The sequence below is a fragment of the Balaenoptera physalus genome, assembly GCF_965194825.1.
Source record: "Balaenoptera physalus genome assembly, chromosome: 10".
NCBI lineage: Eukaryota > Metazoa > Chordata > Mammalia > Artiodactyla > Balaenopteridae > Balaenoptera > Balaenoptera physalus.
The window spans coordinates 112,512,901-112,521,469 of record NC_138889.1 but is presented as its reverse complement, the minus strand read 5'-3'; positions in this window follow the sequence as shown (position 1 = coordinate 112,521,469).

The window sequence follows — 8,569 nt, the reverse complement described above, 5'->3', positions numbered from 1 at the left end:
GGACGGGGGGGGCAGCCTCGTCTCACCTGCCTGCTGAGGCCCCATCGGGCCCCCGGCCCCCCAGACTCAGACCCTCTCCACCCTCCCCTGCACCTGTGCCCCCACGGGAAACGGCCTCTCCACTCCCACAAGGCAGCCAAGCCTGGTACATTCCTCAGTGCCCTCTCTTGCAAGTCCCTTGGCCTGTCCCCCGGTAGTCATGCTGTCACTGCATCCGGCCTCCTCATCGCCCACTTGGGTCCCTGGAGGACCCTCCCCACACACACATTTTGAATCCATCCTCAGAGTCGCCACCAAAGGCATCCAAACGCTGGAGAGCGTCCCGCCCTCCCCTGAGTCCTCCCTGGGGCCCCACTGCCCGAGGTCAGATATCAGCTCCTTGGGGGGCCTTCGAGACCCCAGGATCTCTGCCCGCCTCTCATCCGCTGCTGCCCTCCCACCTCCATCGGCTGGTATCGATTTTAAATGTTCTCTCCCAGTTATTTGATTATTTGGTATTGATTTGGAAACCAGAGCTGAGTCGTTCGGTAAAGCAGTGAGAGTAGGCAGTGTTGATTGCTATTCGTTTTCCTTAATCTTAAGAACGGAAACCCCATTACCCCACGCCACCACAGTTTGGATACCGAGGACCCCGCCTCCGCTCCCCAGCCTACGTCTCCATCTGCACAACCCCGCCTCGTCCACAGCAGGCTGTTCAGGGGCCTTGGGCCTCCCTCCAGAGAGACCCACCAGCTCCTCAACGGGAAGCACCAACGGTTTAAGGCTCCGACCCCACTCTCTGCTGCGTCCACCAAATGGGATCCCTGTAGCCTGGGCGATCTCGGTCCCAGTGTGAAAGATCCCCCTTCGACCAAACTTCCCATTCTCAGTAGACCCGACCTGACCCCCACTCCGGGCCTGTCATGACGTGGGGCCCCCTCCCCGCCCACGTGGGAGCCGGTACTGGACAGTGAATCGTGACTCCCTTCCTCTCTGGGCACCGCCCGTTTCTCCATCGGGTCTCAGCAGGGCAGCCAGGATGCAGAGTTCCTCTCCGTGGTCCTAATCATGTAGACATAAACAAGGCAATGGTATCAGAGCTTGTTCGAGGGAGAAGGACCCTGGGAGCCTCTTGTTGGGGGCCTGGGCGCCCAGGGACAAGTTTAAGGGGCCCCCTGACTCCCTCAGCCGAGGCTCCCCCACCCCCAAGCCGGACAGGGACCATCTCTGTCCTTCTCCCTGGGGCAGGGCCTCCTCCAGCTGCCCTGGGCTAAGATTTCCAGTGGTCCGGAGGCTAAGCAGTAACCAGATGCCAGGCCGCCCTCAGGCCTCAGATGCTGACCAGGAGGAGGTCCCCTGTGAATAGTGACTGCACGTGGCTGTGCGGCTCTGGGGGTCCCATGGCTGGTGGGGGGTCAGGGTGCGGGAACTCCAATGTCCACCCTGGGCCATGGAGCCCCACCAGCCTCAGTGCAACCAGGGTCACAGCCTCCAGGCCTCTTTTCCTGTCTGGGCCCAGGGCCCCTCACCCCTCCTCGTACCCAGGGCAAGACTGAAGGGGAGGCCAGTGGACCCCCGAAACGCCTGACCAGGCCCCGCACTGTCACCGCAAACTGCCCCAGAGGGACAGATTCTACACCTTGGGGGTCTCCTAAGAGACATCTCACTGTGCCCTTAATCACGCCCCGATCCCTCCCTGCACGAACCCTAAACTATCCCTCACCCTCTGGTGGCTAGCCTGTCCTCCCTCCCTTGACCCCCAAGTCGCAGGGAGGCCCTCCTGGCCTGAGACCCCTTGTCCATCTCTGCCCCTCATCCTGCACAGTCAGCGCTGGCCTGGACTCCTGCAGTTACTGAGCCCTTGACCGCCCCACTTTCCAAAACACACCTGCCAGCCCCCAGGGTCCCCTGGCCTGCCACCGCCCTCAGAAGAACCCTAGACCCCCAGCCCTCCCCTCTCCCAGCTCATTCCCCTGCGGCACTCTACGGCCTGGGGTCTCTGCTCTCCCCCGGGCCAGGACGCCCCCAGAGGGCTTGTCCTGTCCCATCACCTCGGCCGTTCCTGAGCTCCTGTCACTACTCTCAATTCTCTAGTTTATGAAGTGGGAGCTCCAGGAGGGCAGGGCCCCGCCCCTCCCCGGGTGAAGGCAGGGCCCCCCGGTTGAGAGCTGGGCCGAGAAGGTCAGTAGAGATAACCCTACCCCACCATGCCTCTCACACCCGATGTAGTGCATTCTTTATCCCTATTTTAGACTCACGGAGCAAGAGGTGACTATGCAAAGGACAAGGACAGACCACATATGACAGCAAGGTCTGACCCAGATGAGAAGTCCAGGAGGACCAACCACAACCTCTGCAGAAATCGGCCCAGAGGGTCAGGCCGTGGCCAGGACCACCGGCTCCCCTATTCTTGCTCCCAACCCAGGACCGCCCAGAGAAAGCCAGATAGCCCCCAAACCACTCCCACGGGCCTCCTGGTTGGTTAGCCACCTCCATCTCCCCCAGGGCTGACAGCCTCTGATCGGAACACAGTGAAGCTTCCCTTCTCTTTCAGCTTTACCGAGGTGTAATTCACATACCATCAAATTCACTCCTTTAAAATGTACAGTTCAGGGGTTTTTATATGCTCACGGAGCTGTGCCACCATCAGCACTACCTAATTTCACGTTTCAACACCCCAAGAAGAGACCCCGCAGGTACACATCAGTACTCACTCCCTCCGCCCCCACTCCCCAGCCCCAGGCAACCGCTAATCTGCTTTCTATCTGTGCACTGGCCTGTTTTCGACATTTCCCCAAAACGGACATTTCCCATAAGCAGAAATATAACACATGGCCTTCTGTAACTGGTTTCTTTCACTCAGCATCATGGTTTCAGGGTCACCCACATTGTAGCCTGTGTCGGTGCTTCCTTCCTCTTCACGGTTGAATGATACTTCACGGTACGGCTGCTCTATATTTTGTGTATCTGTTCAGCCATCAGTGGGCACGTGGTTTGTTTCCACCCGTTAGCTGTCGTGAACAGTGCTGGACACATTTTTGAGAGGACGTATGGTTTCGTTTCTCTTGGGAATGTACCTAAGAGGCATTGCTGGGTGATGTGGTAACTCCATTTAGCATTTTGAGGAACTGCCAGACCGTCCTCCAAAATGACTGCATCACTTTACATTCCCACCAGCAATGTTTGAGAGCTCCAGCCTCTCCACATCCTTATAAACACTTGTTATTTTCTGTCTTTTTTGTGATAGCCATCCTAGTGGGTGCGAAGTGATTACTTATGGTGGTTTTGATTTGCATTTCCCTGATGATTAGTGATGTTGAGATCTTTCCATGTGTTTATTGGCTACTATCTATCTTCTTTGGAAACTATTTATTCGGGGACTTCCCTGGCAGTCCAATGGTTAGGGCTCTGTGCTTTCACTGCCGAGCGAGTGGGTTTGATCCCTGGTCGCGGAACTAAGATCCTGCAAGCTGCCGGCCAAAAAAAAAAAAAAGAAGAAAAAAGTTTATTCAGATCCCGTGTCCATTTTTAAGTTGGGTTGTTTGCCTTTTTGTTGTTGTTAAGAGCTCTTTACATGTTCTGGATACTAGTCTCTTATCAGATATCTGATTTATAAATATTGTCTCCCATTTCATGGGCTGTCTCTCCACTTTCTTGACGATATCTGTTTTGTTTAGGGGGGCGGCAGATCATGCTCAGAGACTGAGATTGTCTTTGCCAATAGTTCATTTAACACAGGTTCACGGCGGGAGTTATAATAATATCACAAGCATACAGGATAATGTCTCTTAATAAGCCAATACAGAAATAACATACTCCAAACAAATGATAGATTAATTACCCCTTTGTTCCAGCCAAGGGGAAGTATAAGGAATAACGTCCACATTCAGCTGAGATGTACCTTTTGTACAAAGTTTTGGTTTCTCGGGAGAGCGGATGTCCCGCTGCCCGCGCAAAAATAAAAGTCCCTCGTTGCTAGAGCGCGTTGCTAGGGAATCACGGTGCTGGTGTTGGCCGGCTGGCTGATCTCTTTGGAGAGAAGGCTGCACCGTTTGTCACCACTGCTCATAAAGGAATCCCCTTTACCAGGGCGGGAGCTAATGCCCCAAGGGCTTCGGAGAGCTAGATCAGCAGTCTCGCCTGGTCCTCACAGACTCTTGGTATTTACAGCCCTAATGTCCGGCACCAGAGTTGCTTTTTCACACGGTTCTTATTGATAAGCCCCCAGGGAGCCCTGAGCTGCTGAGCCCTGATAATAACATTACATCCTGACACGGTTCATTCTTATATCAAAACAACTTTACTTCTATTTTGTTTGTTTTGTCTTTAATTTTAATTTTATACTGGAGCATAGTTCATTAACAATGTTGTGTTAGTTTCAGGTGTACAGCAAAGTGATTCGATTATACGTACACGTATGTCTATTCTTTTTCAGATTCTTTTCCCATATACGTTATTACACTGTATTGAGCAGAGTTCCCTGTGCTATACAGTAGATCCTTGTTGATTATCTATCTTATATATAGTAGTGTGTATATGTTAATCTCAACCTCCTAATTTATCCCTCCTCCCCAAAACAACTTTACTTCTAAAAACAACTTCTTTTTCTTGTCTTTGCCATAATCAAGTGGATTAAAACAACTTCACTTAAATCATCAAGTGGATTTGAAATCATATCAATCAATACACAATATCCTTTGACACACAAAAGTTTAAAATTTGACCAAGTCCAATTTACCTATTTTTTCCTTTTTCTTTTTTTTTTGGCTGAGCCGCGTGGCTTGTGGGATCTTAGTTCCCTGACCAGGGATTGAACTTGGGCCACTGCAGTGAAAGCGCCAAGTCCTAACCACTGGACCACCAGGGATTACCCTACTTATTTTTTTCTTATTTCGCTTGTGCTCTGGGAGTTGTATATGAGAAACCATTGTCTAACACACGGTCACGAAGGTTTACGTTTTTCTCTAAGAGTTTTATAGTTTCAGCTCTTACATTGAGGTCCATGATCCATTTTGAGTTAATGTTTGTGTACAGCATGAGGTAGGGCCCCAACTTCATTCTTTCGCCTGTGGATATCCAGCTGTCCCAGCACCAGTTGTTGAAAAGACTGTTCTTTTCCTCATCGAATTGTCTCGGTGTCCTTGTGGCAACCCACCATGAATGTGAGGGTTTATTTCTGGACTCTCAATTCTATTCCACTGATCTGTTCATCTGTCCTTAATGCCAGTGCCACACTGCCTTGATCTCTGTAGTTTTGCAGTAAGTTTGAATGGGGAAGTGTGAATCCAACAACTTTCTTCTTATTTTTCAAGTTTCTTTTGGCTATTCTGGGGACCTTGCATTCCCATATGAATTTTACGATCAGATTGTAAAGAGCCAGCTGGGATTTTGATAGGGATTTCATTGAAGCTGTAGATCAGTTTGGGGGAGTATTGGCACCATAAACATATTAAGTCTTCTGATCCATGAACACCAGTTATCTTTTCAGTTAGTTAGATGTTCTTTAATTCCTTTCACAACGTTTTGTAGTTTTCAGTGTACAAGTCTTACGCTTCTTTTGCTCCATTTATTCCTAGGTATTTTGTTCATTTGCTGCTGTTACACATGGGATTGTCGTCATAATTCCACGTTTGGATTGCTCATTGCTAGGTATAGAAATAAAATTGATTTTTGTATATTGATCTTGTATTCTGCCAATTGTTGAACACACTTATTAGTTTTAATTTTGTGTGTGTGGATCTCTTAGGACCTTCCATACACAACATCATGTCATCTGCAAATAGAGATAGTTCAAGCCTTCCTTTCTAATATGGGTGCCTTTTTACTCCTTCTTCTTGCCTCAATGCTCTGGCCAGAACCTCCAGGACAATGTTGAATAGAAGTGGCAGGAGTATGCAGAAACGTGGATGGACCGAGAGATGATCATACTAAGTGAAGTAAGTCAGAAAGAGAAAGACAAATAGCATATGATATCACTTATATGTGGAATCTAAAATATGACACAAATGAACTTATCTACGAAACAGAAACAGACTCAAGGACACAGAGAACAGAATAGACTTATGGTTGCCAAGGGGGAGGTAGAGTGGGGGAGGGATGGATTGGGAGTTTGGGATTTTATTTATTTATTTTGGCTGCGCCAGGTCTTAGTGGTGGCATGCGGGATCTTCAGTTGCAGCATGCAGACTTCTTAGTTGCGGCATGCATGCGGGATCTAGTTCCCCCACCAGGGATCGAACCTGGGCCCCCTGCATTGGGAGCACGGAGTCTTACCCACTGGACCACCAGGGAAGTCGGGAGTTTGGGATTACACATGCAAACTATTACATATAGAATGGACAAACAACAAGGTCCTACTGTATAGCACAGGGAACTATATTCAATATCCTGTGATAAGCCATAATGGAAAAGAATATGAAAAAGAATATATATGTATAACTGAGTCACTTTGCTGTACAGGAGAAATCAACACAAAGATAGCGGCAGGATGTGGGGTCCTTGTCTCGTTCCTGATCTTAGGTGGGACGCTCTCAGACTTTTACCACTAGGTGTGATGTCAGCTGTGGGTATTTGTAGACGCCCCTTATTGGATGGAGGACATTCCCTTCTATTTTGAGTGTGTTGAGTGTTTTCACCATGAAAGAATATTGGGTTTTGTTAGATGCTCTTCCTACATCCATTGAGATGATCACATAATTTCTGTCCTTTATTCTATTGATATGGTGTAGTACATTTTTCAGATGTTAAACTCCTCCTTTTTTTGTTGTTTTTTTCAACATAAACCTGTCTCCCTTGGGGACGGCCTTCGAGTCCCTGCCAAATGCAGCGAGGGTGGCTGATGCCCTTGTATGTAGCAGGCTCTGCAGATACAGCCGGTTTGTCTCATTTAGGTGGTCTTTGTTTATTTCCACAGGAAATGAAGGCAAAGAGGCGGGGTTCGGTGATTCACCGACTCCCCCCGACAGAACGTGTGCCCCAGGAGAGCAGTGAGTCACCAGCTACGGGCAGAGAAGCCTCTCCATCAGACAAGCTGAAAGGAGGCCCTGGCCTCCTGCCTCCCGTGGGCCAGGCCTTGCTCGCGTGCCTGGGCCTGTGGTCATGTTCCACGGCAGACAGGGACACGGTGGAACCAGCCCGAAGTCACTGGGAGGGGAAGACTCAGGCCAAACCCAGCTGGGCAGCAAAGTCTGCTGGTCCTGCCGAGCTGCCAGCTGTATCCCCATCAGCTCCCCTTCCTAGGGCAGTCAGGGCCGCAGGGCAAGGGGAGCACAGGGAGGGGGTCTCCTATCCCAGGCATAGCAAGCTCTGCCCGGTCTCCCTCATCCTCTAACGCAGCCCCTCTGGGAGCTTGTCCACGCGTCCTGGAGCTGGGATGGAAAGCGCTGCGGTCCAGCCAACAACGGGAGCCTTCCCCAGGACATCCCCGCTGGGTGCCCCCTGCCCCCGATCACACTGGCACACACATCATGTCACCTCTCCCTGTGATGTTTACTGTTGTGTCAACATAACCGGCCCCAGGCGCCCAGGTGGGACATTACTTCTGGGGGAGTCTGGGGGGCTGTTTCCAGGTGAGATCAGCATTGAATCGCGGACGCAGGAGAGCAGGTGGGAGGACACCATCTGGTCCCGGAGGCCTGAACAGAACGCAAGGCAGGGGAGGGAGAACGTGCCCTTTTCTGGCCCCACCCCTTGAGCTGGGACAGCTCCTGTCACCTCCTCCTGCCCTCAGACTGGGGTTTACACCATCTGCTCCCCTGGGTCTCAGGCCTCCAGATTCAGACTGGATGGCATCACCAAACTGGCCTTCCTGGGCCGCCAGTGTGCAGACAGCAGGTCATTCCCAGCCCCCATAACCACGCGAGCTACCTCACAGGGGCAAGGCCTGAGGCTCCCCTGTGGAATACCCCCAGTCACTCCCACTGGGGCCAGAATCCAGTGCAGCCCCACTCTGGCCTTCAGGCCCAAGAGCCAGCCCACCTGGCCCCTGACCTCACCGCTGGCCCCAACCTCAGACCCCAGGGTCCAGCCCTTCCCACATCCTTCCGCTCCCACCCCACCACGCCTCCAAGCTGCCCCTCTGCCTGGAATGCTCCCCCCAGCACCCCTCAGGGTCGGCTCCATGGCTGGTTCCTTCCAGGACCCACGGGGAGGAGTGCCACCCCCCACCTGTCACACATCCTCAGAACTCCCCCCCTTTGCAGCACTGGCATGATCATCGCGGGGTGACATCTGTCACCCTCACCACGGCCTAAGGTCCTCAAGCGAAGGGGTCCTGGCTGTCCAGCTCCTCACAGCCAGTGCCTGGAATAGTGCCTGGCACACAGCTGGCACCCACTAAATGCAGGACTGAAGCAGAGGACAGAAGAAGCTGGCCAGGCGCGACCCACTGTGGGGGATGGCGGGCCGAGGACGCAAGTGCGTGGTTTTGGTGCTCCCTGGGGGGGGGGGGCTCTCCGCCCCCACCACCCCCTTCCCCAGAGGGCCCAGGGAAGGGACAGCCCACACCTTTGGCAGGAAATGTCCCTATCACTGTGGGCAGCAGGGAGCTGATGGCAGGGCAGGGTGCCCAGGGCACCTAGACAAGCGATTC